Source organism: Neocloeon triangulifer, unplaced genomic scaffold, assembly GCF_031216515.1.
Source record: "Neocloeon triangulifer isolate White Clay Creek 2 clone unplaced genomic scaffold, ASM3121651v1 ptg000015l, whole genome shotgun sequence".
In the NCBI taxonomy this organism is placed as follows: domain Eukaryota; kingdom Metazoa; phylum Arthropoda; class Insecta; order Ephemeroptera; family Baetidae; genus Neocloeon; species Neocloeon triangulifer.
In genome coordinates this window covers 207,615-220,308 of record NW_026775557.1, presented here as the reverse complement: position 1 = coordinate 220,308, position 12,694 = coordinate 207,615, and the positions used below count along the sequence as shown (strand labels likewise).

Sequence of the window (12,694 nt, the reverse complement as noted above, 5' to 3'; positions counted from 1 at the left end):
ACAAAAAGCAGCAGCAACTATGGTTGTGTTGGTGTACATTATTCTCTCAGGGTGGCTTTTTGCGTTGGGTGCATCAGCGGGCCATTATTATTATTTCGCGCCGAGACCGGGCCATTGTGAGGCTGCTGCGTTTCCGTCTGGCGAGAGCAGGGAGGTGCCGCTGCTTCTTTCATTCTTTCTTAATGCCATTCAACGGCAAGGAAACGTCCTTCCGGCCGAAACTTCTCGGCGTGCGCGAGCGAGGAAGCTGCATTATGACTTGCTCGGCTGGATTTATATTTGCCAGCACTTGTGGATGGCAATTAATTTTGCCTGGGACCGACAGCGCAGCGCCGCCGTTTCCACCAGATTCCGCCACACAAAGAAGCCGCCGCCGATACAGCGTTCGTTTGATGTGAGTGTCTCCGCTGTGCTTTCTCTCAACATGTGACGTGCGTCATTTACATACACCCCAGTTATATCGCAGCCAACAAAAGACGCCGTGTTTCGAAACACACGAGCTGCTTTGCTAGCTCTCTCTGCCTCTGCCTCTCTCTCGATATGTATCGATCTCGTGCAGGTCGAAAGGGTGACAGATGAAGTTTGATTTATAGCGCGCAAAAAACCCCTTTGTTGCCATTGTTTCTTTCTATTCCGGAAAATGCCAGTCCGGCAGACGTGCTCAGTCGCGACAGTCGGTTTGAAAAATGGCCGTAAGTGTTATTAATTGAGGATTAATCATCGCTACTGCCACACGATAAATTACTCAATTGCGTTATTCGGTATGGAAATCAAGTAGATAACGTAGGTGACGATCATTAACGAAAATGATAAATAACAGAGAAAAAAAGTATCTAATTCTTTTTCAACTGTTTCTATATAATTAGCCTAATTTTAGACTTTCATAGAAAATTAATATTTTTCAACTTGAATAGAATAATATTGATGAATTTGGGATATAGAGGAAGTTTGAAGAAGTTATTCAAAAATTTAAGAAATAATGTTATATATATATAATTTAATTATTTATCGGTTTTTCAGTTTTAGTTTTTTTTAAATTAACACAAATAAAAAAGCTGTCATTCTTGAAATGCTTTCTTTTTATGAATTTTTAAAGATTGCAGACATTGTAATTAATGCTGTAGATTCTAAGTAACTGGAACGAAAAATTTCAATAAACCCCTTTGCGTTTTTCGATTTTTCTTAGATGCCTCCATTGACATGAAAAATACATGGTGACGAAAAGTTAACAGCGTCAAACTAGCAAAAGGCGTTCGATAAAGTGTCAGTGAGGAGAAATGAAGTCGAGCAAGCGAGATAGCGCGACATTATTGGGAGCAGTTTTGCTCGACCTCTATATTCACCTTTTGCCCGGTGACGAACAGATACATCGTCTGCGCATAGAATAACGAAGGCCATAATGACCACGATTTTCGTCTCGTTTGAGCGTAGCTGATTTGGCGACAGAATTCGCAGGGACCTTTCTGGTGCCGATCGATGCGTTTGTGTCGTAATCAGGCGGCTTTCACAACTGCCTTTTTTCGTCCTCTTAGTTCTGCAGGCCGGATTTCTAGCCCTTCGCAAAGTTGCAGTGCATTCATCAAGGGTCGCCGTCACTCGGTGTCATTTGTCACGAGAGTGTGCGCGCACACGTGCGATGCCTCGCGGGCTTCTCGATTTACCCCGGTTCGTTTTCCGACCGGCTCAGATCACACCGCCCCGTGCTGTAGCGTAGGATGAAAGGTTATGCAGCCCGCGCGTCTCTCGGGACGAGCGCGTTGCCTACCTAGTCTGCAAGTCGACTGGGATTGTGGGAATGGCGTTTTGTCTCGTTCGTTTCGGTGCGGAAAAAAACAGGGATTTTTTTAACTGGAAATTTTCTGTTCCCCAAATTAATAAGGCGCTTTAATTGCGTTCCGCCGTGCGTGAAAAGTGAGCAGAGAGAAAGTTCTGAAGTTGTCTGACGTGCCCAATCAACGCGTTCGACGGCAGATAAGTTTCGTCTGCCCTCTTTCACTTGTCCAATTTGAAATTCACGCAAGAAGTGCACTTGGCGCTCGGCAAAGTGCCTCTCTCGAAATTCGGGGTGAAGAACAGGGGAATTGTGTAATGCGAAGCTGATGTCGCAGCCTGCGGAGAGCTCGTTGCTCATTGGTAGGCTGCGGCAGGTGACAGATGAAATTGCACAATACAGCTCCTGCGGGAGTGATTCGCCGGCAAAATTGCAACCGTTCTTAATTTACAGGGGAAACTTTTAACGGCGGCGTGGCGGGGTTCAGCGGGGATTCGCAAAAGGCCGGGTCATTAGCACCTGCGGTACCAGCAGCTCTGCAAAACACACAACGCGCCTGGAAATAATGCCCTCGACCACTCAGCCAGCGCTGGCATTTGCAAAAAAAGTGTGACACTGATGCCGAGAGCAAACATTAAATGAGCTTTAATCCCATTTAAAAGAAAAAACCGCTGCGTGCAAAATTAATGCTTAGTGAAATATTTGAGAGTTGAATTGTACAGCAAGTTATAAATTATAAAATATCGTGCAAAAATTAACACAATTAAAGACTAGTTAATCAGATTAATAAATACTATATTGAAAAATAACAGCATGGATTTATTTAATACTTTTGCAGTTTGCTTTTAATATAAAACAGATGAATTTTTGGTTAAATAGCTGAAGCATTTGTTTTTCTTTTTGCAAACGTTATGTTTATGTATTGTAAATTTTTACACAAAAATGGTTAATTCCACCTTCAAAGTGTATTTTAGTGTTTTAATAGGGAATACTGGAAAGAGATTAAGCATGTTTTTTCCTGGTAATTTGAATTTAAAATCGGCTTTTCCTCGATGGGTTTTGTGAGTTGTTTATTGTTAAGAAATAATAACGCACAAAACCCATCAAGGAAAAGCTGATTTTAAATTCAAATTACCATGAATCCACCCTCATTTTAGCAGACCTTTACTAGTTGTGATATCCTTTGTGCTCATTTTTCCTATTTCAATTTTTTTATGACTTGAGTAGAATAAATAATAATATCCCTCGATCGTGAAATTCTAACACATAATGTTTTCACATATTTATTTGTTTCCAATCAAACAATTGATCATCGTGTTTCAAATTGTACATTCATTACCATAGGAGATTTTAACTTATTTTCTAGATTTTTCCATGCAACTACCAAAAACACTTCCACAAATGAAACTTGTAACCGAGCAGAAAATGTGCTCCAGTCTGATTTTGACATTCCCGTCTGAGCATTATGCAGCATGAAAGTGCAAAGGGCGGTTGCCAAATCGCATTTACCAAGAGACGGCGACGCTATGCATGGCAAAAACCGCACACTACAGTGCCAGGGCTAAAGGAGTCATCTTATTATAAGTCGCCAGCCAATGATTAGCATAATTATACGTGATTTGCCAAACGGCTTGTGTTGTTGAAATAATTAGGTTGGCCCCGTTAATTTGCATATCCTTAGCGCCGCACGGATCACATATCCCGAGTCCGGCCGACTTAATCCGTTATCTCAAGGCGGGCACGCACTATTACACCGCACGCATTAACCCCTCCCACTCCACCCCGCACACTCTAAGCGCATTTATAACATAATACGCACACATGCAGGCAGCGAGAGGCGGTTTCTTGGCAGCAAAACTGCTCTCCGCAAATTACTCGCCCAGCCCGGCCTGGGACACTCCTCGAAGAGTCCGAATGGAGAAGGGTGGGTGCCGCTGGTTATTTTATACGCAATTTAACACCACCAGAGAGAGAAAGACACACCAGTGACTATTTCGCTTCTAGACTTTTTCCCAAGGGCCAAATTAATTACGAGACCGTCGGGTGTTTCGGACATGCCGGCATAAAATCTGAATATTCCGCAAAAAAATTGATAAAAATTGTGAAAAGCGTTTCTCTACAGAGAATGAAGGCTTTTTTACTTTGCGTAAATCAAAAAGTGGAATTTCGATTGGCAATATTGGTTTCGTTGGAGGAACAAAAACGATTGGAAACTGATAGCAAATGAGTTGGAAAGTGGCGCGGCAATTGAAGCGTGCGCCGCTTTCGTAACGTGCATGCATAAAGTTATTATTTACTTTGCAGGTTGACATTTCGGTGCGGCACGCATCAATATTTCAGGCGCGTGTTGAATAAATATTCGCAAATAGCACCGCACCAGCCTTCTATTTACTCGGCATTACAGCCCGCGTTCTAGCACAAACGGCGAGCACACTGCACGCGCGCGTTCGTCCCATAAAATTGGTTTTACATGTCAAACAACATTGGCGCGCCCTTTATTGACTCCTCTCCCTCCCTCTCTCTCTCTGATTGTAGCGAAACACACATTCCTCGCCAGTGATAAGAGATTCGAGAAAGGCAAAGCCAGCCGCTCGCACAAACAATCGGCCTCGCGTGGACTTTATTGGATTCCATCGCGGCAGGCGCACGCTTTGATGTCTGGAAAGAAAGAGAAGAGAACTTTTCCGCTCAAAATCAAAGAAAGTTTTTAAGGCTTATTTACATGCGGCCTTTTTCAAAACAAATTCACGTCATTGCAGACGACAAACAGACGGGATTCGCTACCGTCTAACTTTGCCCAACCTTAACGAGTTTTCAAACCTAAAAGAGTTTTTATTATTTTATTTAAAGATAAAATAATAGATTTTATTTTTATTTGATCCACCAAAAATTTGATTTAAATTTTTTCGGTAGGAAATTCCAGATTGTTAGCCACAAGATCACTGCACCCTTATTTCTGGCTGAGATTTTTCTTACTCAAGAGTAAAGAAATTGTGCGTAATTTCTGGCTAACCAAGTGAGTGAAGCAGTTTTTTGTTTTTGTCATATCGCATAATGGCATTTTCGCTGGGGAAGCCTGCTGCCGTCAGCCTTTTGTGTCCCGCATTATTTATTTCTCGCAAGCGCGCGCGCGGCGGCCTCGTTCTTTTGACTCTTTTCATTTTTTATCACGAGTCATTCTGCAAGAGTAACCTCTTTAATATTTCCTCCTTCCAGCACGCAGTGGCTTTATGTTGTGTGTTTTGTAGTCGTTCTTTATTTTGAAATCCCCTAATCGGCTTGGAGCAGCTCAGAGGAGCCAAAAGGCCTGCTGCCGCCTGGCCCCGGGCAATATGTCAGGATTCGCGACTACTTTCCGGCCAGCAGCCCCCCTAGACACGACCCGCAAGGAAAAATGCACGCCCGAAAGTCGTTTTTCATCGAGATATTCTTAAGACGCCATAAAACTTCAGAAAAATGGTTCAGGTCAGTGTGTGAAAGTGATTTTCGTACAAAAGAAGTGAAAACACGTGCTTGCAAGCAGTTTTAAATTTACTGAATTTACTAAAATTGGATCTTATACAATTTTTATTTCCCGCTAAACAACTTGCTAAGATATCAATAGATTTGAATGGAAAATAAATTTGTATGTACTTTATTATAATAACATATATAAAAAAAAGATTTTTTTTTAATAACATGTGTAACTTAATAATTTACAAAAGTACAATTCATTTTTAAGAAAGCTACTTGTTTTTTTTTATTTTTATTTTATAAAACAGTAAACTTCTTTTAATAACACCATTATTTTTTTGAATTCAGATATCGGAATTTGAATACATTATATTTAGTAAAATCTTGTCTTTAAATGCTTTAACTTGTAAAATTTTACAATAATTTTTTTGCTAAAAAAATAGATCCATGTTGGGATCCTTTTTAATAATAATATTAATGAAAACTTTTAATTTTTTTTATCATGTTCATTTTGTGATAATCTAAAGATTCCAGTCTCAAGAATCCTGTGGAGCAACACGCGCAATATTAGCGAAATATAATATCACATGTCAGCGCATTCCATGTCAAAGGGGCTGTCATCTGGTGCATTTCTTTGGGTCAGTGAAACTCGGCTACGGGCGGCGCGCACTGCTCTCTCTGCAAAGGTCTCCCTTTTCTCTTACCCTCTCTCACGGCTCTTTTTACAATGTGTACATTTCTGCTCCATTACTTAGCATGCAGCAGTAAACACGGTGGACCCACTTAAGGGGAATCGGACACTCAAGGGAAAATGGCTACAAAAGTGACAGTTTGCTCAGTTGATGGAAACTCTGGTGTGGGCAGAGTGGTGCTCTCTCTTCTTGTCGACCAAACACGCGGAGAGAGCTCTTTTTATGCACAGCTCTGGGCTGAAATGATTGAAATTCATAAAGACTAAAGCGAGCGAACGGCCGGTGCTGCCGAGCGCCACCAGTAAATCAATATTTAATATTACATAAACGCACCACCTCTTTATTAATATTTGATGAACTCCTCTGTCACTGTGGACCTGCAATTTATGTTTAATCATTGGATTCCAGAAATAAAAGTAAAAAAGTGATTTCCATGAATTTAACATGAATGGCATAAAAAATTTGATTTCCATGCCATATTTTGGAATTTTTATTATAATCAATTTTATATGAATATTCCTAAATTATTTAAATAATTTTATGTGAAAGAAATCTTAAAAGTGTCTTTCATGAAATCTTTCGATTGAGCCGAACGAGCCTCTTTAGATGTCAAGGCATCCGTTATATTTTTCTACTCTTATTATTCATTATATTTGTATTAGACAGATTGAGAAGAACTTTACATTTAAATTTACATTATAAGCAAATAGTTTTGTAAAAGTAAAAAAAGTGAATGCCGGATTATTCCAATTATTATGGAGGTAATTTTAATTTAAACTTGTGTAAGAAATTAGGGTTAAGTGTTGAGCCGAGTTTTGTTCAACAAATTGCGCCACTTTGAAATTTAAACTTTCCACGAGTGGCAATCAGTGGCTCGGTTGCGAAAGTCGACATTTTCTTGCAGCGCCAGACACAATTGCCGTAATGCAGCGGCGCGGCAGCTTTGTTGCACGGGGCTTCTTTCTGCCCACTTAAGCCTTCCGACTCAACTTGAGATGCACATACAAACACACATCAAGAGGCAACGGCTGAACTTTGTCAATTAGCGATTTGTGAATAATGGAATAGGCGGTGCAAGCACAAGAGCCATTCTGCCCTGCCGACACAAATACGCCCCGCCACAAATGCACGCTCCTACACATGCTGCGAATTAGCTGAAAGTGCAAAGTTTCAGCCGCTCTCCGCCGCAGCCAGGCCCGAGAATGACGAGAGAGACAACGGTTTTGGCCTGATCTGGCTGGCAACGTTCCAATTTGCATTCGCCGAATTTCCAATACGCCGCGCGCCGCTCACTTGAATTGTCGTTGATTACCCGCTTGTTCCGGCGCAACTCTTTCTTTCTTCCGCAGATTTCGCCCAGTTCAACTAGTTATACAATTCCGTAGTCCTGGGTAAATATTGGATATTTTTATTCTTGGGAAAAGTAAGAGGCCTTGAAGGGAGATACACTTTTTAAAACTTTACACAAAATCAATTTTAAACTGGAAGGCTTGCTTCAAAATTTCACTTTTACCTCTAAAAAGTATAAATTTCATTTTATTTAGTTTATAAAATACAAAAACATTTTTTGATTTTTGATTTATTATTTCACACATTAAGTTTTTGTGAGCTTGTGATCATTTTATTTTATTTTTTATCTTCAATTAACTTGTAATTAATATTTGTAATATATACTGAAATTTACCTTAAATAATATGATTGTATTATCTTTAAATTTTAAATATATTTTTGACACTTGTATCTTTTATATAAAAAAAATTTTTCGTATTTCGTTTTTTAATATTTAAAACAGTTAATTTCATAAATCTTATTTTAATACATCTAAATAAAATGTGTTTTCAATTTTATTTAGATACTTTGTAGTCTCTATCTAGTCTTATTTAAATAAATGTAGAACATTATTCGCATCTGATTCTCATGGTGTTATTTTTTGCTATTTTTATTAGTAGAATAATTCATGAACCAAAAAGAACTTTTGATTACTTTGATTTAATTGTAGTTCAGACGGTCAAAATGTTACAAAATAAAATGTAAGAGTTTATCTCCCTCCAATATTTTCTAGTAGAATCATCGAACAAAGCCAAAAGCAAGCAAAGGAGCAAACTTTTGATCCTCCTTCGCAAAATCCTCTTTTGATTCGAAGGGGATTTCGGAGGAAAACCATTTATTTTCTCGGTGCGACCAGCAGCATTAAAACATTTCGTCTCATGAGCCGCTTTTGAATGTGGAAATAAAATATTCAGTGATTCATGTAGCAGCCGAAATTTAATATCCCCCGCCGGTGTGTGTGTGTGCGTGTGTTTGTGCAGAGAATAAAATTCAAGCCACACACTGCCATTGCTGTCACACTACAAGGATAATACATTTAAGCTCCCCTCAGTCATGTCGCTCAGCTGGGCTGATGTGTGCTCTCGCCGTTATGCCGCCGTCGCCGCCGCGCTTTTTGTCAAAACACCCTGCAAACTTTTCATCCATGCTGCGCCATGAGTGTAACTGCATTACCTGCCGCCTTGATGAAATTTGCTTTCGCAAATATTTCAAAACTGCTCGTCTGGCACTAACGCGAAAGGCCCACTTTCCCCCCTCAAAATTTTCTCCGCCCGCCCAATTAAAATTAATGAATGAAGCAGGGACGTGGTGCGTTTTGAACCTTGTCCGACCCGCGCAGCGAACAATCGTCAAAATCACAGCGGGGATTCTTTTTTCCTTCCTCCAAAGGAAAATTTTATAAATTTATGTTTACAAAAAACTACCGAAAAGTACCCCCCGGGGTGAGAAAAATGGAAATCTAGATTTATTACCTTTTAAAGAGGCGAGCTTTAGCTGCATTGGCTCAGCAGGCTCTTCCTAGTGACCAAGGTGGTATACATCTGTCAGTAGCCGAGTCCATCTGAAAGAAAATGATTTTTGTCAAACACTCTGGAATTCTGCGTTGACTGAGGTTTTTGAGACGGAGAGAGAAAAAACCCAAGAGAGAAAAGGACGAATAAAAATTCAAATGAATTTAATACAGGCGCCGAATTTGGCGGTTCAATTTGAAGGGATTTAGGCGGGAATTGAATAAAGTTTATCTGCAGCCGCCAGCGAAAACTTTTATATTCCGGTGAGTGTGCGAGGCCATGGGAGAGATGTCTGCCACGAAATGAGAAAAACCACACCGACGGCATTCCTCTAGATTTCCTCCAGATGACAAAGGCTTCATATTAGGGAATCAAAACTTTACTTTGCGTGTGACACTGTACGGTGGACATTTTCCCGGCAAACCTTGATATATCTAATTTTTTTGTCATCTCAATCATGGAAGAGATAAAGTTTGATCACAAATTATGACATTTGAATATTCTCATTTTTAATCAGTGTATATAATTAATTATAAATTATCAACTTCTAGTCAAAAATTGTTTTGAATGCATTTAAAAATTGGCTTTTCATTAATTAATATTTAAGGTATGGTTTCAAATAATAGAGATTAAAATAATAAGTTTTTTCCCTGTAATTTAATATAAATAAATTCAAAACGGAACAAAAATTAATTTCATAATAAATTTTAATATTAACGTTTTGGCGTCTTTGCAAAATGCAATTTTGAATCGAGCATTTTAAATGAAAATCGTTTGCTCAAAATTTCCAATTAAATTTATCAGCTATGCATTGGATGGCCCGAGTGCGTACGGATATGCGTCTCGATTAATTTTCAACTGCAACCGCATCAGCAATAATAATAAAGTGGTGCGGTGTGTTCTCGACACATAATCAAGTGGAGAGGCCACTCGAGTGTTGTAAACTCTCGACGTCCGCACTCTCTGGTCGGAGTCGAGCGAGGACGCCGAGTACCTGCAGCGTGATCGGCTGATTACAATCGGGCCAGCAGCGATTTCGCAGTTATTGGTGCACTCTTGGGCGAGCCATTTTCATATATGGCGCCTTTGTCCGCGCGGCTGATGGGCGCTCTCCGCGCATTGTGGGGCGCCCATTGTCATGCCAGGCAGGCAGCAAACGCGTGCATGCCATTCTTGACACCGCCATCATTCATAAGGACACAATCTGGCGCAGAGATAGGAATGCGTTTTCATTACCTTAAGAGCAGAGCCGCAGGCCGACGAGGGATTTATCAACAGTTGTAAAACGCTTCTCGCCATTAATATTGCACAAAGCGCGCTAGGGTGTGCACTACACACACCACCATTCAACTGTGGCTTTCAAGTTTTTGCCAACACACTCTTAATATAGTACGCTGAGAGGTAAAACGCTTTACGTCAAGGTGGGAATAACTCGGCATTGTGTGGAATTATTCCCATTGTACCAAAGAGGAAGGGAACGTCATCAATCTTCAGTCAACAATTCTGTCCAATCGTTTTGCATTAACATAGAATTGTTTCCATCTATTTATATATTTATATTTTACTGTGCTAAATCAACAAAAGAAATTATTATAGATCAGTACAACTTTTAAAATTATTTATCATTATATAACATTATTTAAAATTAAAATGTTTCATATTATTTGATGTTAAAAGAATAACTGTGTATTATTTACTATATTATACTATATATTAATAAAAAAAAATTTGTTGATTTTAACTTTTTTTGGAACCTTTTTAATGTAACCAATAGAACTTTAAATTGAGATTTTTCAATTAATTCAATCAATTGCAATAAAAAATATTAATTTTATTCCATCGGTAGATTTAATAACGGTATAAATACCCATAAAGGAATCTTGCTTTTAGGCAATAATATATTTTACAAACTGCCACTTTGTACTATTTAAATCCCATTAATCCGTGATCTGTGAAGCTTAAACAAACCTCATAAACACGAATCTCTGGGGAAATTCAAGCGATCTGTGAAAATTGACTTTGATGTCATTTATGCGGGAAATTAATTCAGAATCTGATTTTTTTTTTATAAAATGAACAAATGCAGACTAAGTTCAACATTATCGCAAACAAGGAAAGTCCGGATATTTAATTATTTACACAAGAATAAAATTTTTCAAAATAATTTATGTAGCTTTTTGGAATTTAAATCAAAATATAAATTTCATATCAAAGCAAAATATAATTTGATATCTTTTCGTTGTTGGCTCAGGTTTGGTTGACACAATTTCACTCTCACGTCCGAAATCTGCGGCCAAACGCAATTAGTGCGATAAGTTTTGATTGCCAATGCATGGTTACGCATCATCACTGCATGCCCGTGCACTTGGCTGTGCCATTATGACTCGCGCCAGGTAATTTTGCTTAATAATGCAACCGTTAGTCGCAATGGATGGGTTTTGTAAGAGCAGGCGTGCGTCGCTTTAATGAATTTTTAAGTCGATGATGAATTAAAGCACTAATTTATGCCGCTCCTTTGATGATGAAACTTTCCAAAAGCAACACACGACTCTTTTATGTTCAGCGAAACACAATTAAAATTTTAACGCAGAGCTTTCATGTCGAAAATAAAGTTTTTCTATTTTGTTACGCCAAAAAAATTGCAATTGTGTAAGTTCAAATTGAATGAAAAAGGTAAAGTGGAAAATGTACAAATACGGCTCGCAACCATTTCAATTGTGACAAATCATTGTCGATTCAAAACAAACAGCGCGGAAATATCAACGTCTATCATCGATTGCCGCCACGCGTATTGCCCGCTTTACCGCCACATCCAACTTTAATGTAAACGTCACTCGCGACTGCGCCAGTTAATTACAATCGGAAACAAAGGGAGAGAGAGAGCCGCTGATCAAAAATTCGTTTTTACATTCGCGTTCACGGTTTGCACGCCACGGCAGAGAGCGCAATATTGATCGTCAACAGCCGTCGGAAAAGGAAACGCTGCCGATTGAAACACATCCCATCAAAAAGCCCCAGGGTTGCAAACATCGCACCACCTACTTCGTCCTTGCCTTAAAAGTCCCCAACCGTGACTTTTCAATGTTCTATGTCCATGGTTCAATACAGCAATTCATACATTTCGATAAAAATAGATATAGTCTCGTCATTTTATAGGTATTATGTACATTTTTTTGCCCAATTTTTAATATTTGTTACTATTTTTAAGCTTCAAGATTGAATTTTTTGAAAGACTGGGAGGGACAAAGAATTATTTGATGAGAAACTTTTTAATTTTTTTATGACAGGAAACAAAAAGCTGATTTATCATTCAACAGTTTCCACGATAAACCTTATTTATTTTATTTTATTTTTATTTATTTATTTTTTTTTATTAAGATTACATAAATTGCAATATCTCTTCAGTCTTCATGTCTCTTTTGCGGGCTGCAGCCTCATTTAATATTATTAATTTGGCAAAATGTTTTGCAATTTTTTTTTGCATTTTTTTGTTTTTGTGTTGGTACTGATGAGTCTCAAACATTTTATTTGTTCAATAACTGCAGTTCAAAATATTATCTTTCATCAAATTTTTACTGGATATTTGATTAATTTTTGAGATATAAATTAACCATACTAAATTCAGCTTTAAAAGATAAAATTAATTTCGATTTATTAAATATTTCAGTATTATTAATTAATTTGAAATTAAATATTAGGAAATTGCCTTGGTCATTGCCGAGAGTGAAAAAGGCACTTTGCGAAATTTACGAGCGAAAATGATAAATTGGACTGAGAAACTTTTCGCAAGAATAAATCTTCGCGTGTGCACCAAATAAAAACATTCGAGTTGGCTCTGCTCACAGTGAAATGCACCGAGTGGCGTCTCTCGCCGGGGACGGCTTTGGGCGCCATTAATCATCCACCCAAAGGGCTAATTGCCAGAAGGAAAAGCCTTT

At 38.6% G+C, this 12,694-nt stretch overlaps 1 protein-coding gene across 4 annotated transcripts in view; it reads right to left on the bottom strand.

The window, feature by feature from the left end:
- Positions 1-12,694, bottom strand: part of LOC132202386 (uncharacterized) — a 66,143-nt gene that overhangs the window by 17,373 nt on the left and 36,076 nt on the right. For all 4 annotated transcript variants that reach the window (XR_009442367.1, XR_009442366.1, XM_059629259.1 and 1 more), the window contains exon 2: positions 8,718-8,806. The gene's annotated coding sequence lies outside the window, so the exon portion shown is untranslated. The remainder of the gene's footprint in view (positions 1-8,717; positions 8,807-12,694) is intronic.